This window comes from Rhipicephalus sanguineus, chromosome 1 (assembly GCF_013339695.2).
Source record: "Rhipicephalus sanguineus isolate Rsan-2018 chromosome 1, BIME_Rsan_1.4, whole genome shotgun sequence".
NCBI classification, from domain to species: Eukaryota; Metazoa; Arthropoda; class Arachnida; order Ixodida; family Ixodidae; genus Rhipicephalus; species Rhipicephalus sanguineus.
Genome location: NC_051176.1, coordinates 30,759,934 through 30,779,873, shown reverse-complemented (window position 1 = coordinate 30,779,873; position 19,940 = coordinate 30,759,934). Strand labels below are relative to the sequence as shown.

The 19,940-nt window shown below is 46.2% G+C and overlaps 1 protein-coding gene across 1 annotated transcript in view; it reads left to right on the top strand.

The window, feature by feature from the left end:
* Positions 1-10,223: 10,223 nt before the first annotated feature.
* The window catches only part of LOC125757137 (uncharacterized), a 166,581-nt gene continuing 156,864 nt past the window's right edge, over positions 10,224-19,940 (top strand). Inside the window, exon 1 of the mRNA XM_049412341.1 lies at positions 10,224-10,380. The gene's annotated coding sequence lies outside the window, so the exon portion shown is untranslated. The remainder of the gene's footprint in view (positions 10,381-19,940) is intronic.

The following is a 19,940-nucleotide window of genomic DNA, read 5'->3' as shown; positions in this document are numbered from 1 at the left end:
GCGTTAGTTAATGCAGGCAAACTGTATCGCAGGAAACCGAGAAACAGCACCCTGTACAGTTGTAACATAGCACTGGGCGACATTCCCCAAGTCTTTCCAGCGAAAAACTTGAAGAGGTGAGAAATGCCTGCCAACCGCTTTTTCAGGTACGAGACGTGAGGACTCCATGATAGTTCTCTGTCTATTATGACGCCCAGGAACTTGTGTGATCGACAATACGGTATACTTTGACCATTGATTGATACACTGTAGTTAGACATTGGTTTGCGCGTAAGCGCCAGAAGAGCACACTTTCCGGTAAAAATTTCCAGGCCTCGATCACGGAGGTACAGAGCAACTTGAGTGGCTGCTCTCTGGATTCTCGCTCGCAGCTGCAGGCGAGTTACCGCAGATGTCCAGACGCAGATATCATCTGCGTAAGTTTACAAACAAATAGTGCTTGGCAGATGTGCATGGAGAGCAATCAGCGTAAGATTGAACAGCACAGGGCTGAGCACACCGCCCTGGGGAACACCACGATAACTGTTGTCTCGACGTCAAAGGGGCCTATGACAACGTTACTCATGACGCCGTCCTTGCCGCGCTAGAAGACGTCGGAGTGGGCGGTCGAATGTTCAAATGGATACGCAGCTACCTCTGCATGCGATCCTTTTTTGTGATCACGGAGGACGGGGACATTTGCTGTTTTAGATCTAGCATCAGTACCAGTGGTGGTAACGTTGTTAGAATCTTATTTGCGTATAAGTTAATTCATGGCATGCAAGTCAAACTTACATCCACGAGATCCTTCAAATCGCTGATATGTAAAATCTACGCGGCGAAAAGGAACCCCATTCTTGCGCGCATCACATTTCTTTACGGAGCAAGACGAAAGACGAAGAGAATCTTCAAGAACGACACTGTAGCAACATCAGAATTTGCCCGATAGATGCGGCGCAGAGCAGTGGCTAAGAGCAAGTGTCGCGGCATTGGCGCAACTAAAAAGAAAAGAAATCGAGCAAACAAAAGGTACGTGGGCTGGGCGTAGACATCCGCGCGCTTGTCTTCCTCATCTTCTGCTCTCACGGGGGTACTCTCGTGGAAAAATAAAATTGCGTCACTGCCGTAAGACTTATTCAGATGGCTTAGTGGCACCAGTACCAGCGATTATTGTTTCGTTGCGATAGAAGTATCTTGTATCTTAAGATACACGATACATTATCGAATGTATCAGAAATACAGATACAGATACTCGTCTTGCGAGAAGTATCGCGATGTAGATACAAGATACCCATAGAGTATCTAAGATAGTATCTAAGATACATGTATCTTCGATACTGCCCAGCACTGATTGGTTCTAAGGTTGCTCCGGTTCTTAGTGATTTATACCTTAGCAAGGTTGACAATCTTTTGGAAGGCGCCTTAGGTAATTCGGTTATTAAGGTTTTTCGTTATGTGGACGACTACTTGATTTTTTGTAGTGATGAGGACTTTGAAAAGGTGGTAACTTCCGTGAGCGAAAAATTTGAATTAAATAGAGGAGGGCTGAGCTTTACCAAAGAGGTGCCTCAGAATAATGGAATACAATTTCTAGACATTTCCTTAACGTTCCAGAAGAACCACGTGTGCTGGCAGTATTCTCCTAGATCTTCCAAACCGCTGTTAAATTTTTCGTCGAAGCACTCGAAGGTTGTAAAAAACGGCATCGCCATGTCTTGCCTTAAGTCAGCCCTCACCAAGTCGTGTGAGCACAAAATGAGTGATAGCTTTAGCGCACAGGTTACGCGTCTTTTAGATGTAGGGTATCCTCGTGATGCAGTGGCCACGGTCGCTGAGCGTTTAAAGAAGTCTATTGTGTTAAGTCCGAGCATGGTTGCAGAAAGCGATAGGAAGAAACGTGTCGTAGGTATTCCGTACATTCATTGCATATCTCACAGGCTAAAGAAAGTAGGAAGTAGATACGGCGTTAATGTTGTTTTCACGGCTGCCAATAAGCTAGGTAAGATTTGTGCCGCTGTGCAGAGGAAGAATGAGCGAGTAAAAGACAAGAAGCGGACCGATAATTGTTTCGTAAAACACACCAACAAATTCACTGATTGCCGTACGAGTGTGGTGTATAAGGTCCCTTTCAGCTGCGGCCGCTTCTACGTAGGACAGACGGGCAGATGCATTAACCAGAGATTGTTGGAACATAAGAGATCGCTAACAGGAGGCTCACCTTCTAATCTATCTTTACATTGTCGAGATTGTAAGTGCACGCCAAAATTCGATGAATGCGCAGTGTTGTACCGGCATAGAAATGAAGAAACGCGCCTGATGATTGAAGCATGGCATATCGAGAATAGTGGTAGCGCATGCGTGAGCCAACCGTCGATTAACTTGCATAAAGATGAAATCAAATGCCTTAACAGTTATCTTCCACGTAGACCGCCACGCGTGCCGGATTGATAGGTTCGCCGGTTGCATGGGCATGCGCAGATAAGTTTTCGTGCCTTCTTTCTTTTCAGCCGTTGTGCGTCTCTTCAGTTGTTAGTCGGCGTTTGTGGTGTCCTGATCTCTTTCTTGTGTCCGTGTTTGCACGCCCTGTCTCTTTTTAGAATGAATACGTACCAACTAGCTCAGCTCTCTGTTATTCTAAGCTTCACTTTTCATATTTCACGGGCTTTCTTGATCAGGCAGAAAAAATGAGCGCGCAATTAGCACGTTGTTGAAAGTAGCGCAGTTAGATGCCATTTGAACATGCCTACATACGCCTCATTGACATTTTGACAATAGGCGAGTACTTGTCGTGTTAGAAATATAATTATGACTAATTAATGAAACCTCATTAACGAAAAAAATAGCAGTGGCTACTCTAGTGTACTAGGAACAATATGCTGTAGGTTTGATTCGCGCAACGCCGTTCCTCTTTTTTTAAATCGTGCTGCGTGATAGCTGGGACACCCTGTATATATATATTCGTCATTTCATGCCAAGTGTCCCAGAGGTGGCGCTCGCACATCGCAATAGCATACACATACTGAAAGAAATAATGCACATTGTATACACTTGTTTGTCTGAGTATACGCGTTGTGCAGACGTCCCTCTAGCACATTGTGCCAACGACGCCATAGGCTGCTTTCGGGCGTCCATACTTCCCATTAGGCCCGCAAGCAAGCTCACATTGTAACGCGAATTCATTACTCGTCGCCCTGACATCAACGGGACAAGACTTTTGACCACTCACATATATCTCGCATCTTGCCGCTGCCTGTGACTAGTGTCAACTGCAAGGGCGACCACGTGCTTTGCGGCGAAGCGCCAACAAAAAGAAATGCAGGACACGTTCCGAGGGCTAAATTCAAAGATAATTTTCTTCCTTAAAACAAAAAAAATTATTTGATTAGACTTTCTTCATTACTTAACAATGTAGTCTACTATCAAACGCCGCATGACGAGAATTTTTACTTGGAACGCATCAGTATGAAAAATACGGTCAAACATGACACAAATCGCATATTTTTTCTAATTTCACAATTTTTTTCGGGAAGATTTGAAGCCTATTTTACCCCTAAACATTTTCGTACTAACATACACTTTCCTGAAAATCATACTATTTTTAAGATTCGTTAGGGAGAGTTCCAGATAGCTCAAGAAAAAATCACGAACTTTGAAGATTTTCGTAGTTTGTGAAGATACGTAGCTGGTAGTCAAATACAAAAATTTCGGAATTATTAGGTCAACTAAACAGAACCTCTGGGATAGCGCAAGCATGGTTTCGAAGCTCAACACACAAAAATAGATTTTATACACATTTTCCTATTAGGCACAGTTTAACAAATACAAGCAAATTTCGAGGGGGCGCCATGATCGTCAAAATTTTTTTTGGAGCAAAAATGTTTTGCAATACTGTATGTGGCACAGGAAATAGGCACAAATTGTGTCAGCAAAATGTGCGATGTGCGAGCGCCACGTCTGGGACACTTGGCATGGAATGACCCATATATATATATATATATATATATATATATATATATATATATATATATATATATATATATATATATATATATATATATATATATATATATATATATATATATATATATATATATATATATATATATATGTATGTAAGCTTCTTGACTGCATCGACACGCTCCTATACAAACAGCTGCAAGTTTCCGTTTACATTTGCGTTTAACCTCCATGCCTTTCAGTGCTTGTTGTTCATCCGAAAGGACATGGTGCTGGTTGTTTGAATTCCAGCTTTCCTATATGCCAGAGGTATTTGAAAGTTAGATCGAGCGTCTAACACATTTCTTCAACCAAATTTTCCTGTTTTATTGCAAGCAGATAACTACGCTTTTGCACCGTTTTGAATGAACGATTTTCCGCAGATAGAACGTGAAGGTAGGATAGCTGTTGTCTAACGGTCCGTTAGTTGTCAGGCTAGGGCATCTTTTTTTTCTACGGCATCGGAAGGTGTTTCGACCCAAGCAAGGCTTGTCGAACTTGTTGTCCATCTATAGTAGCACTCTGGCAGAGAAAAGGTTTTCAATGGCAGGTGTCCGTTGCCCAATGTAGCATCGATCATTGCGTGTAGAGCATCCTTGCAATTATTGTACCGAATTTAAGCATTTTCACCATCTTCCTCTTTTTGTTCCATCCTTCAATACCATTCCATTTTGATTATTTGATAAATAAACAGTGAAACTGGATAATTTACGCAAGGAAAATTGGTGTACAATTTTCAATATTTCATTTTCCTGCTTAAGCTGGTTTCTGCGATGATGGCGTAGCATTCAAATAAACTTCCCCATGGAATCAGAGTCATACCACCAGCTCTGCTCCAGATTACGATAGACGCATGTATAATTGCATTTCGGAGCATTTGAAAAAGTTACCTAGTGCCATTCGAATGCGGTGTCTCGAAACCCGAATGTCAAACACAGGTGTTCATATATATATTGCAACGGGTATGAGCCGATTAGTGGTCGTATCCCTAAGAGCGCGTTGGTCGTGCGTCGTGTCACCGGGAAAGGAACGTCGGTGCTGTCGCTGCTGATCGACTCGACGGTCTGCAACACCGGACATGGCCGGCAGCGAGGACACAGCCGATGCAGGTTCATGAGATCGGTTATGGGAGCTATAATCGCAACCTAGCTGTTTGGCGTTCACCGATTTGTTGTGTCGTTCGAGTTCATTGCGGACAATTTGCCGTACAGTTGCTGTAAGGCCAAAGTGGAAACTGTAGCTGTCTTCGACGCTTGCAACCATGGCCACGTTAGCTAACCGACCGACCTTTGGCGTGATACGGCGTAGTCAAGGTCTCAAATGTGCGGCAATGTTTGATGACGTCAGCGGCCAAAGCGAGACTGCCCTTGCCGATGAAGTAGTTGTACACATCCTCGGCAACACCTCTCAGAAGGTGCCCAACTTTGTCCTCTTCGGACATTTGATAATTCGCCGTCTTGCATAACTTGAGGATCACCTCTATGTACGTATAGTGCAGGTCTTACCTGGCATTTGAGTACGCTGAAGAAATGTCTGCCCGCTTTCTTTTCGTGGCCGAATCTCCGAAGCACTCTATGATTTCAGAAGCGAAGAGATCTCAGGTCATTAGTGATTCTTCGCGGTTATCGAACCACAACAGCGCAGTGTCTGTGAGGAAGAGAGCGACATACTCTAGCTGAGCTGTGGGATTGCAGCTGTTGCATTTGCTCACACGCTTGTAGTGCGTCAGCCATTCCTCCACGTTCTCGCCGGGTTTTCTTGAGAAATTCCATGGCTACATCTGACGCATCCAGCCGCCGGCTGTCCGTGACGGACGAGTCGAAGGTGACTGTGGGTCGCTGTTGCTGGACATCGGGATCTCCGGTAGTGTGGGAGGCAGTCGAACGAGGCGTCGGCTTCGGCGTACACCTAGCGGTACTTGCTCCGTCGTCTTGGTCGCACTACCCAGCACTCCCACCAGACAACTGTTACGGTTAAAGTTTAAGTATGGTTATTTACAGGGGAGGTTGATGGTCGGGTAATGATGGCGTCGGTAGACTGCACCAATTCACGTCTGCGTCCTCTCCTTTTTGCCCGGCACACACAATATATATTGTGTGTGTGTGTGCATAGTGAAGTTCGAATGGCGTACACTTTTCTACGTGCACTGCGAAGTTATTTCCTTTCCGCCGGCCTTGTCCAGAGCTTGGATCCAAGATGCTACGCGACAGATATGACCGTGCGGTGATTGTGTTAAGAAGGGTCCCCTGAAGTTTACTACTTCTTGCGCAAATATTTTTTCGGCGAGTGGCGAGTAAGGCCCGGACAGGCGCAAACATCAACTGAACTTGTTAGCAAGGATATATATATATATATATATATATATATATATATATATATATATATATATATATATATATATATATATAGAATGTGTGTGTGTGTGTGTCTAGAGAGAATACCTTGCGGGTAGCACTCACAAAAAAAAAGAAAAGATGCCTTTACTATCGTTTCAGCCGTGACACCGCCTTCGTCAGAGTCTTGTGAAGCCCGTGGCACAGCCGAAACGTTATTGAATGCATTTTTCCCCGCTTCTAATGTGTGCCACCTAGAAGTTCATTCAATGTAGAAAGCGCCGCGCGCATGCGCCGTTGCTCGACATGCGTTCACTAGTAGTCGCGAAGGCAACGCCGCCTCTCAACTTCAACTCCTTTAACTCTTTTATAATAAGCACAGAATAAAGCGAGAATGCCTAATAACGTGCGGATTAATAATAAACGCATTTTTTTCTTTAGTAAATAGCGCACTGCGTACAGCATTCTGCACATCTCATTCGTGCACTATGAGGGCTAGCCTGTCAGGTAATCTTAAGGGAATCTCCTGGAAAGAAAGGCCTAATATTTCCTTTGGAACGCCTGCACATCTTCATGGCAACAGAAGGAGCTCCGCTCACAGCTTAATAAATTTTCATATGCCGAGTGAACGAAAGAAGGGGGAATTAAAGGGTTCGCTTTTCTCTGCTGTGTCTTGCGACCCGTTGTTGAGCAAGTCAAATGCATTTTATATTCTACATCACGAGTGATACAGAATAAAGAAGTGGTTTTCAGAGATGGTAGGAATAGTTACTATATTATGTCGCATTAACAATCATTGCTGTCAGCGCAAAAACGCCAAAATTCGCTTTTCTGCAACTCTTTGTGCTGATCAAAGTGGACGATTAGACCAGTAGATGATTCATGATTGATTTTGTGCTTGATGAAGTGCAAAGTTGAAACAGACTGCGCCTACAGAACATGAAAGGAGTGCTTCAGGAGAGCTGCCAGCCCATTAGAGTTACCTGGTGGTGTAGCTGCGCCAACATGATTCGAGACAATTACCTGCAGCATATGAGTCAGTCGACTGTGGAAAAAAAAGAGAAAGAGAAAGAAAGAAAAAGAAGAAATGCAATAGGATAGATAGGTGCCTTTTTTGGGTGGGATAGACGGCAGATCTAGAGGTTATTACACAACACGTCGGTCATATGTGTTGTACTACACGTACATTCCTAACAAAAAAGCTTACCAAGTTCGCATTTTCCTGAGTACAATATCATCATTCAACGACTGTGTCATTTTTGCACACCCGATTTCAAGGCGCCAAGCTGGCCGTGGCAGCCACACTTCGATAAGAACTAATTGAAAACAAATAAAAACTATCTTTAACTTGGATTTTTTTACTCTCATTCCTAGCGTCCTCAAACTTATCCAGTTCTAATTTGAGGTAACGCAAGGAGCAAACGAGCAACACCTAAATGGTACACCAAAGGAAATTCGCTTATTATGCAACCACAATATCCTGTTCGTACACAAACATAATGGCTCCCGCTAGCTCAAAAAGAAACTCGGAAAGCAACATGCTGCTCCAATATCCCGCCGGTACGGCCAGCGCAAGAAACTAAACAAACAAACAAATAAAAACACGATTCTCTTGATGCATCGCGCGCGCGTCTATAACGGCCAGACATTCGGCATGGCACGTCTAGAAAAACTGCCAATTCATTGGCAGTCGTCGCCGTCGAGATAACGCAAGGAGGTTCTATAGAACCTCTGGAGTGGCAGTCCCGGCCGCCGCCAACGGGAGCAAGTGAAGCCGCCGGCGGCCATGTAGCTAGAGGAAAAACACGGCGCGACCGCCATAGACTGCAATGGAATACGCGCGGCGAGCGCGTTGGTTTGCAGTCCCACAATCAAAAAATGAGATGGAAACTGCTTTAAACCCACGAACAGTTGCCTCTTCTCGTTTATGAAACAAATTATGTCATACTATTACGTGAGTGAGTGAGTGAATAACTTTAATAAGTTCCTGCAGGTTTCCGGGCTGGGTTCCCGCCTAGGAGTCGGCCGAGAGACCGTGTCTCTCAGCAGCTTCCTTGGCATGCTGGATCGCCCAGAGTTGATTGTCTAGTCCTGAGCTGAGCTATTACGTCAGCTGCAGACTTTCAGAATAATCTGTTGTCGAAGGGGTGCTTCGTATATCGAGCGCGCTGTAATTACATATGTGTTACTAGGAACTGGGTTTTTGTGTTGTAACGGCGTCAGTGTTCAAGGGGTAACCACAAGCTAACGTGGAACGCACTTATTCTCTTTACATAAGCACACATCAATCACGCGAACATTTGGCCAGAAGGAGGATTCGCAAGCATTAACCTACGTGGGCGACGTGTGCCATCACGGCAAGCGCAGCGCGCACAGCCTCGAAACGAGGTAGCTCTCGCCCTCTCAGACTAGACGCATAAAAAAGTAAAGCAGCCGCGTCCTTCGGTGTTTCGATTTCGGTTTGGTCGGATTTCAAAAGAGTTACATCTTGCTTTTGCCGCAATTTTTTCTTTTCGTAACTATTTGTGTTGAAGCTACGTCAAGGAGGTAGAAACTAACAGGCTTTTGTAGATGCGCTGGGAAAGCAGGAAAAATTGTAGGTACAAATTGTAGGTGCCAGGCCGTCGATCTGCCCCGTTCTGTCGAAGCAGCATTCTGCGAAGTGAATAGAGCAGAGGTGGTTGGTTGGTTGTTCCTTGGCAACCTGGCGCAACCCACCGCGGGGTATCGGCCATGAAACGGGCGGCACCTTATTTTAGAGATAAAATTGTTTTACATGGAGCAGAGGTGGTCAGAGCTGGTCGAGCTGGTAACCGTCCTTAGCTCTCTAACCACTTCTTCGACCGGCACGTTCCCAGGTAGAACGCTGCGCGCAGTCTTTTGGAAACATGTAACACGGATAATCACGTCATGGAATGTTGCGTTTGCCAATTCCTCGATAAACATCCATCAAATTCGATATCCATGCACCGGATAAATATGCATGCACGCCGTCAGTCTTGACTTGCAAGAAAACACCAGAAAGCTCGGAATTCTAAGGGCGTTCTGACTTCCTACTCGTACCAATATTGCTCGGTATACGTCCAGCTAGACTGCACCCACTTCGTGTATACACTTAAAAGTCACGTACAACGTCGTGTCAGCGAACATTTAAAGCGTAAAATTTTCGTCGCTACAACTGCACGCATGTATTACATGTATGCGCACCTTTCAAATTGTTTCCAGTTTAACAGCATGCACGAAAAACAGACAATCGTCAGCGAACTAAGTGAGGACACTTACACGTGAAAAGTGATCCCAGGCGTCTTCTTATTGCGATTTGTGCAGCCATAAGCGACGCACGAAGTCGCCATGGCCTCGTAAAATGTTTAACTGCTTTACAAAAGCATGCCACCGTCCCCAAAGACAACTGCGACGGCGGGGCAACGGAGCGCACTCCGTCGTCTGCTTCCGAGTTTTTCCTTTTGCAATATGGCGGCGACCGGCTTCACTTACGGGGGCGCCACCTCCACTCCAGAAGAAATAGTATATAACCTCCTTGAGATAACGCCGACACACAGCGCTCTCTCTTCTGAGCGGTGAAGCGACAGTGTCGGGGCTTGTGTACCGTTTCTTTTGATTCTATTTTATTTAGTGCCGCGTCACTGCATACGTCTTGGCGGGACTTTTGAATTCTTTAAGGTCGATACGCCACGTGGTGTCGTTCACGCGAACTAGGCCGCTGGTGTCCAGAAAAGCTGCGTATGAATCACGCAAAATCCTGCGCAATGACGTTAGGAAAATGCCCGTCGCAGAAAACGGCCTCAGGAATGCCGCTCGTCTTTCAGCCGGCTAATGACGCAACTGTTTGATAAGCGCCCTTCGTGTCGGAATCGTGGTAAGACTGCGGCGAATATCGTTTCGGGTATTTCGCGACGGGCCGTATCGTGCTGTCTTTACTGGCCATACTTTCGAGATTTAGCGGCGAGTGCAGTTCAGTGTTTCAGTTTCGGCGACAGCGTTTTGCTGGGACACTACGGGCGCCACTGCTCATGCGAGTTCTGTCACGGCCGGACGGACGGCGCGGCTCGAGGTAAGTTATCAGCTGCAACTGTAAACCGTTGTCTGTGCGACGACGACGTTTCGGCGAAAGCTACCCGTAGAAATGCATGTGAGCGGAGGTGCGGTCATTTTGCCATAATGTCGTTGCGTCTTCTTGATTACACTCGCCGAACATTGAGTGCTCTTGACGCAGTCTTCCAACTGTTGGTTGCCACGGCCCGAAGCGGTTAACATTTATGCTCTACGACTCTAAAATCACGAGTACATTGCGATTTTCTGTTAATTGAAGATAACCTGATTACCTGATGATTAGCGCTACGCCGTGCAGTCACGAGTACAGCGGTTGTGGTGTGCTATAGAAGCTATAGAAGCAGCAGCATTAGTAGTAATCGCAAGGAAGATAACTCAGACTCAGGGTGAAGTGAGTTCCTATAATTCTTGAACAGGGCGTGCAAAATACGAAGACAAGCGAGCGAGACGAGACGAGCGTTATCTTCACAGTGAACATTGAGTGCCCAGGCGCTTCATGCCCCTCGCGCCTGCCTGTCGCTTGCCCGCCTTTGTCCACGTCTTAAAAAAGGCCTGACCACTGGCACGCGTATGCACGTGCCTACGCGTCAAAAACGCCTCTCAGCGTCGGTCGCGGAGGGGTGTACGCGTCGATACGCCTCGAGGCTTGAGGGGTCAAGCGAAGTCTGAAACGCGTACGGCGGCGCCAACCAATCACCAATAGCAGGGGCGCCGCTGCAGTAGCGCGGACAGCTAGATCCCTCACGCTGGTTACGGGTGAGATGGCAGGCCGCCCCTCGTGCGTTTCCATCAAGTGGATGCGCCCTGACATTCACTGTCAGAGGTGTGGTTGCGCCCCAATGTTTCCAAATACCCGTATTCTCGGTAGGGCCCGCGGCAGAACCACGCGAGAAATAATTGAAACCTACGAAATCGACAAAAATAAAGAAAAATGTGTGAGTGTGCCTTCTTTGGCTCTGTCAGCTAAAGAAAAGATGTATCTGGAATCTTCGCTTTGAACGTTGGCGGGTGCAGATTGTTGTGATTAGTGATGACACGTGCAGGCTTTGTGCTGTATCTTTACATGTTTTTCTCTCGGTTTTATCGATTCACTGTTATTGTATATAAGGCATGTGTGATCGCATCCATTAGTTGCAAGTAGCGCTGTGTCTGTGCGTCCCTCTTCTGTCCTTGTCGTGGTGCGCTACGTCGTACGAATTATGAATCCTAACAAACTAGCCCGGCAACGTGCCTTAGCAGATAAGTGCGCAGTCAGAGACCATGCATGAGAGAGAGCCGAGAAACAAGCTTCGCATAACGTACAGTGCCGCGCTGTCCATTCTGCACGATCGACTTATGAGCGGCAAAACATAACAGAAGGGGCCTTTCCTTCTTTTTTTAGTCAGATACACATGCTCCCTGCTGTGTTGGGAGTCCGTACTGGCACGGGTCACCTTTCATTGTCAATAGATGTGGAAGCCATTCAAATTCACTCGTCGTACAGACTGTTCCCAAAGTGAGCAACACAGGTCACCACCAGTGGCTGTATGAAACAAAGAAATTCTTCCGAAATATTCACAGAAAAGCGGATAAGCTTTGGGACTGAGCTGAAGCCAGCCAGAAGAGTGGCTCACACTGATTACACGCTCAGCCCTTTCTTGGAATACGTCTCCAGGTGCAAGGATCGGTCGCCATGCGTCTGGGATGGCTTCGGCGACGTCGCATCGTCGCCGCCACTACGAAGAAAACGATCAGCTCCATCGCGAAGTCCGCCTGGAACTTCTTGGTGCAGTGATAGCGATGCGGTGCTTGTTTGGGGGATATGTGTGTGGTGCGATCTTGTACGCGTTCTTAAAACGAACGGAGGCGGTCTGGTGACCGCCAGGCAGGGCCGGGCAAAGATACTTTGAAATTGTATCGCGATACGATACAAGATACTCGGGCAAGAAGTATTTGAGATACAGATACAAGATACTTCCAGAATAATTGTATCCGATACGATACTTTCCAATTGTATCTTAAGATACTTCGATACATTTGCAAATTTCTTACTACAGATATATATATAACGAAGTAGCAAAGGCCTATATAGAAATGTGTTGACTTGAAAATTTCTTAACTGCGACCAACTTTGTTTATTTTAACAAAATACATGTCTGTATCACAAGATACAAACTTCCTTGCTCAAGGTATATTAGTTTCAATCCTGAACAACCTATTGGGAATTGTTTGGCTTCTTAACATGACAGGTATTTAACCGCTGCGCTGTTACTGGTTTTTGCTTGACAGTTCTGTAATTTATGGGCGTCGCTGCTCTATTTGGAGACCAGCTAGCTGATTGCCATCTACTTGCAAGAACCTTAAGATGCCTCCGCGCGATGGCGTAAATACCGTTGTGCAGCCTTGCCTTGTCCGCAAGCGTAATATTGTTTTCTTAATACTCCATCCACCGACAGGTGTATAGCAGTAACAACGTTGGTAGCGATATTGTTTGTGACGTATCGTGTGAAGACGATGAACTACATAGTCGGCGCTCACAATTAGTTGAGGGCATAAAACTGCAGTGCTTTTTCATATTTTACTTATCTGCTGGCGTACAGCGTTCGTTAGCAACATATTCACTTAGGTGCAATGTTTTACCATTTCTTCTCCGAAAGAACCTGAGCCGCCAGGAAACGTCTCAGACGTATTTTAGCAGCACAGAATGTCGCAGGTTATCACTGCTATTCACACTATTGCCACTTCTAGCTCTGCTTACCTGCAGGTTTGTAACAATAAGAATACATTAAGGTGGCCTAAAAATCGGAAAACGAGAATTTATTTATTTATTTATTTATTTACATATACAGCACAAAGCTATAGCAGGAGTGGATAAGTTATACGGAACTAACACAACAGAGAGGAAAAAAAATTAATCAAATAGTAAGGTGGTTCCGTATTAAACAATCGAAGTGAGAAGTATAGAGGGTGTTTTCACGTAAGTACAACCAAATATATGTAAAAAAAGTAAGTGGTTAACCGCCGCTTAATGAAACGAAAGGTATAAGGTTTACCGTCATGTGGCGCTCGGTATGGTACGTTTTGTACTAAGCTTAACTGGTTAAATAAATAAGGTCAATTATGCAATATCTTTAATATTCACTTAAAATTATTTTTAATATTCATTTAAAAACGACCGATTAATATTTTTTGGCAGCGTACATACTGCGTGGTGAATATTTTCGGGCTTTTCAAGAAAGCCCGCGAAATATGAAACAAAACCACGTTCGCAGACAGTTAAAAAATAAGAATAAAGCAGAGAACGTATTTTAGCAGCTGGTTAACAGACGGGCGAAAAACTATGAAAATGACTAGGTAATGTATGGGATGCAAACGGAGGACAGGAAAGAAAGCACTTGAGCTAACAATCAAATTAAAGAACTTCTCGAATAATTTAGCAGGAAGAACAAAGACACAGTACGTCAAAATATTTCCTGTTACGTAAATGCTCGTTCTATAGCATCTAACGTCAGCACCGATAGTGGGACGGTTGTTAGAATCTCCTTTGCATGTAAGTCAGTCCCATCGTACTACGTAAAACAAGCTTACATCCACAAGATCTTTCAAATAGCTGATGTCTGAAAGCCGCCAGACGCAAAGCAGCCCCATTCATTGCAATGAAGCACCACGCATGACAAACTTCGATAGCGACAGTACAGCGGCATCAGAATTTGTGCGAAAGACTCCACACGCATTGGACTACGCAGCAGAGTGCAGTGGCTATGAACAAGTGTCACGACATCGACACTACTGAAAAGAAAGAAAACACCCAAAAAAAAAGTTTCGCTGCGCGTAGACGTTCGCCCGCTTGTTTTTGTCGAGATAGCTCGAGCGCCATCACGTGACTCTGTTCCACCAATAGGGACGCTAAACCTCATCGCCAGTGCTCGCTGGAGCGCTCTGCCGCAAATATACACGAATGTCACTTTCGTTAGTTTTCTTCAGGTGGCTTTGTGGCAGCAATATCACCTCGAGAACCGGAATTCCGGTCGTCGTTTATTGTTTCGCACGGTGGTGTTTCTATAGCAGTATCTTGTATCTTAAGATACACGATACATTATTGAATGTATCGGAAATACAGATACTCGTTTTGCGAGACGTATCGCGATACAGATACAAGATACCCAAAGAGTATCTAAGATAGTATCTAAGATACATGTATCTTCGATACTGCCCAGCACTGCCGCCAGGTCACCCTGGCGGTGAACATCTCAAGAATTACAAACAAAACAAAAGTTGCGTACACATCACTTCTTAATGCGATAGCAATTATGTGGACCCTCTTGGCGGGTTTTCGCCGTGGCGTCATGTTAGGTATAAAGTCCAAATCGATGGTCTACCCTTCGGTAAAAGCATGCGAGCGTGGGCGACGAAGCTGGCGGAAGCAGAGATGAAATGAGCCGGCCGTTTCTGTGGCACGGAGGGCGCATGTGATAGCATCATCAAGACTGCAAGGTCTGCGCGTCGATTGCTCCTCAACCAGAGAGCAAACGTGCCGCCCATCTTTCCTCTGCCGAAGGAGCATGGGCGCCGGATGAGGGGGGGAGATGTTGTCATCGTACGAGCAGCAAGTGTGAACTTTAGAAGAATTGGCATTAGGGCAAGTTGGAATTGGTTATGCATTTTGAAAGGGGCAGAGCGAAAACGAGGACACGAGAAGTACTACGCACATTTTATATTTTGGAAACAGATTACACAACTCCTGTGTCAGTGTAAGCGCGGCCTCTGCACGGCCGCTGCGTGAAGCATGCGGACCCAGACAAAGCAGAGCTCCTACCCGCGTGCTCTCGTCGCGTAGCAGGGGCGCCGCTGGAGTAGCGCGGACAGCTAGGTCCCTCACGCTGGTTACGGGTGAGATGGCAGGCCGCCCCTCGTGCGTTTCCATCAAGTGGATGCGCCCTGACAGCTCTCTATGGTTTCGCATTCGCCAACCGCTCGCGCCATGTCGTCGCGGAGGCGTATATGCTGGCCGGTGTGACCCATCTCACTGCTGCTAGCGGTTGTTTTCCGGGAGTTGGTTGAGCCACAGAAATCGGATATACGGCTCTGCGTTAAGCTAGAGGACTAGGTTGAACCCCATAGAGTTTTAAAAGGTCAATATTGCCCGGTAACATGAATAACGGTTTCAAGCTGCACTTGAAAGCGAAATTTGAGGTTACATAGTGCTCATATAGGCGCCGTTTTTGAAAATAGGCATTTATAGGCACTTAGGCTTTTAGGCACGAACCTCGCAAATATAGGCATTTTTAGGCACCATAAAAACACTGTAAAAGCCCTTCTTAACCTCTAATTCATGCTCATATATCAAAGTGGCACGATAGGAACGCAAGGAACAAAATAGGCATTTGCCTAAAATGCGGTCTCTAGTCATCACGAACGTTCTTTCCAAAGGAGCAAGGCGCTACTTGTTTCAGCAGCAGTGCTGGTGCATTATGACCCCAAGAAACCCGTGGTTCTCGTATGCGATGCGTCACGGTACGGCGTTGGCGCCGTCCTAGCCTATAGGGAAGACTCGGGGGCTGAACGACCAATTGCATTTGCACGCGAAGTCTCGCGCCAGCCGAGCGGAACTCTAGTCATCTCGACAAAGGGGCTCTTGCGCTTATGTCTGGCGTGACCAAGTTTTGACAATACCTCTGGGGACGCGAGACTATTACGGGCCATAAACCATTACTGGCCTTGCTCGCTCCGGACAAGCGCCTGCCTGAGATCTGTTCACCACGTATCATGCATTGGGCGCCGACGCTTGGGGCGTATAACTACAAGCTCAAGTACCGGCTGGGAGCAAGCATTGCAAACGCGTATGGTTTGAGTGGGCTACCACTACCAGTGTACGCTCAACCTGTGGAAAGGCCAGCGGAAGTTTTCATGCTGGAGGCTGCTATCTTCGAGTGCTGCGGTCGACTGTAGTCGCGGAAGGTACTTCCAAGGACCCAACCTTAGCGAAGCTACGAGATGCCTTATGGTCTCGAGCTGATCTACATGACCCCGAGTTCAAGTCCTATGCAGATCGAAAATTTCAGATGAGCGTGCAAAAAGACTGTACATTGCTCGCATCGCGAGCGGTCATCCCATGTGCTTTGCAGCAACAAGTGTTGCGACTCCTTCATGAGGGGGCACCCTGCAATGACCAAGACGAAAGCTGTCGCCAGGAGTCATATTTGGTGGTCTTTGGACGAGGACATTACCGCTACAATTCGTCAGTGTCAGGTGTGCCAACAACACCAGAGGGTTGCGCGGCCGGTAGCGATGACGCAATGGCCGTTTCCAGACAGACCGTGGTCTCGCCTTCATATCGACTTCGCTGTACCTTTGTGAACCGCTACTTGCTTATTGTTGTCGATGCATTTTCAAAGTGGATAGAGGCTGTGCCTATATCTACACCACCGGCGGATGCAACTATCCCATGCTTGAGGGTTATGTTAGCTACTCACAGAGTGCCGGACGTAGTGGTATCCGACAATGGACCAGCGTTCGTGAGCCAGGTTTTCAAAACCTTCCTGCACCGAAATGGTATCAAGTACTGACACCTCCGTACCATCCAGCGTCAAACGGGGCTGCAGAACGGGCAGTTCAATACATGAAGTCAAAGCTAAAGAAATCTACTGAAGGGAGCTTTTCAGGCCGACTTGCTCGTATTCTTTTCAATTACAGGATTACCCTCCACGAAACTACCGGGTGCTCACTAGCGGACCTAATCGTGGGCCGTAAGTTAGACTGCTTTAACGTTGTTGCACCGAGCCATGAGAGCTAATGTCTTGCTTGAGCATAATATTGTCCATGATGGTGGTGCTCGAACCACGCCGCCCGCAAGGCCCGGAGGCGACATCTACGCACGGAACTTCCGCTCGGGGCCAACCTGGATGCCAGCAACAGTGACTGACAGAGCCGCCTATAACATCGCTGATGTCGTCTTGTCAGGCGGCAGATGATGGCGGCGCCATCAAGAACACCTGCGGCTGAACTTCGCCCCATTCAGTGCGCCTCCTGGACTGCCGCCTGCGCGACGGACTTCTTCACCGCCGCCAGGGTAACCACCTGTGCAACAAGCTTCGTCACCTACGGAGTGCGTGTCGGAACGGGCGGGTGTGCAACCGGCTGTGTAACCCATAGAGTTTCCTAAAATGACCTAGAGGGAACTCTGGCGCTGCGATCGTTCAGCCACCATGGGAATGATGGGTAGTACACGGATTTGCCTAGTCTTCGTGCTTGTGGGCTTCGAACGCACTTGTGGCTTTGTTTATTGCTATGTTTTGGTTTTCTTTCGGATAAAAGAATGGATCGTTGTGAACTTCGTGACCAGATTTGAATCGGTGAGCCTAAAGAGGTTAAAGTGGTGAAGTGAAACTGCTGATTTTTGCTGAACTTCGTTTTGCGACAAAGCGGATGCAGGCGACGCGGAGCCAAACGGAGCCGAAAGAACGAAGTTTAGACAAATCCGTGTACTACCCATGATTCCCATGCTGGCTGAAGCGCGATGCATTGCAGCTCCCATAGACACTAGCGCCCGAGTTCCCTCTAGTAAGTATTGTAGGAAATTCTATGGTGTAACCGGCTGTGCAACCAGTTTCGCTATCTCAGCGAGTGTACGTCGGAGCAAGCGAATCCCGTTGCTGGGCCATGTCTTCTTACATGCAGTCAAAGTGAAACCAAAACAACACGCTCTCTGGTTGTGCCTACTACCCATGACAGTACGTCAATGCTGAGAAGAACAAGGAGAAGACCAGTTGTGCGTTTCTGACCACGAAGGCCGCTGAACTATAGTTGTTTTTTTGTTTGGTTGCAAGGAGTGCCACCGGAACCCACGCTGATGCGTTGATGCTGTATCATTAACAGATTGCATATGCGGCATGTAACGTGATAACAAATAAAATATAAAAAGATGAAAATATAGAAAAATATGAAAATATACAAAGATGAGTGCGTAGGAAATACAGGTCAGTGTTTTTCCACGGCAACAGTGCGTGCTGTTCCGCTTCGGCTGCTCCCCTATAACAAGCGTCTGCTATATTTAAACACAAAGTAGATTTTTGATGCCCTTAATATCCCACTAGTTTATGAAAATTGATTGAAGAGTCAGAATGGCGTAGACGGTCATCAGGCCTGAGGAAGTTAAGGCGCTCACGCGCTCCACATTTTTGGCAAATAACAACGATGCGAAATTTCATTGTAATTGCTTGCTTGTAATCAATTGTTTTTTCTCAGTTTTGTAAATCTTTGATGACTTTCACTCTGTAACGCTCCCTGCAAATTCATTAAATTTTACTAAATACAAAACACTGTATTGGGCAGTGTGATTTGTTTCAGCGGAGAAAGACCCTGCCATTTTATGACTTCATGTAGTGATGTCACTGTATTACCTCCTCATGATGTGATCAAGACGTCACAATTTTTTTGCAGTGTGTGATGCTTGAAAACAAGTTCTGTTGATGGCATATTATGAGGGTGCATGCTTGTGCGAGACTAACGTCCTGTGAATCACTGGTCTGCCAATAAATTGATTAAAAAATCCAGTTACCCCTTGCTTGAAAGACATTTCGTTTGATATACACGTAAGCAGGTTGAAATATTGCAGCCGTATTTGAGAGTCGTCGTGATGCCACGTCAGTCACTACTGGTAATGTTGGTGATGAATGGTCCCTTGTTAGGTGCACTAAATCTAGTAATCTAGGTCTAGTTGTGCAGTCAAGCCCACAGTACATGTTGTTTTGCTACCTAGAGTGTGTTCGCGTGATATGTTTGTTATTGCAACTTAGTGCACTGTCAGCAAAAGTTAGCCGAGCTTCGGGGTTTTGCGGCTGATTACCTCTGAAAACTCCCTCGCTCCTAAAATTACTGCCTCCTGTTGGAGTAAAAGGTGGTACATGACATAGTTTTACCGCCACCTCTGACGAACGAAGTAAAAGGATGTCATAATCCAATTTTACTACGTGGGGAGTTTTCTGTCACGTGATTTTAACCACCGCGTTATACCAAGCGTTGCGCAGTTGGTTGAATTCAATTGAACTCGTCACATTGTCAGAAGTTCGGCGCCTGCAATTCACGCGTCGGGAAGGCTGCTTTATCACGCTAGAACGGACGTCTGTGCATTTTCAGCAAGCTTTGACATCGTTCTGCAGGTTTGCGTTGTTTTTGTCACTTCATTAGGGTGATATTTAAGCCGCTAAATATAACTGGCACTTAATACATGCTTTGCAATTGCAACCTTGAAGTAACCACCTTCTGACTTTGTGCGATTCTCTAGCCGCGTTCGTGCAGCAGGTTTTATACGCCTGTCAAGTCGATATACTCATAAAAAGAGAGTACAAGCATGACGCGAGAGCCGAAAAAACGAGGCGAGCAGTTCATCTTGCTTCTCAGTGATTAGAGCTCATCGGCGGGTGATTCTCAGCGGCACGGAGGACTTGACTCTAACCTTGTCAGGAAAGTGCCATGGCCATATAATTTTTTTTTTCTCACGCCGCAAACGTTTGTTCGCGAAAGTGCACGACTGCTACTGCAAGCATGCCATATCAAAACAACAATCATATGACTCGTAGTCCG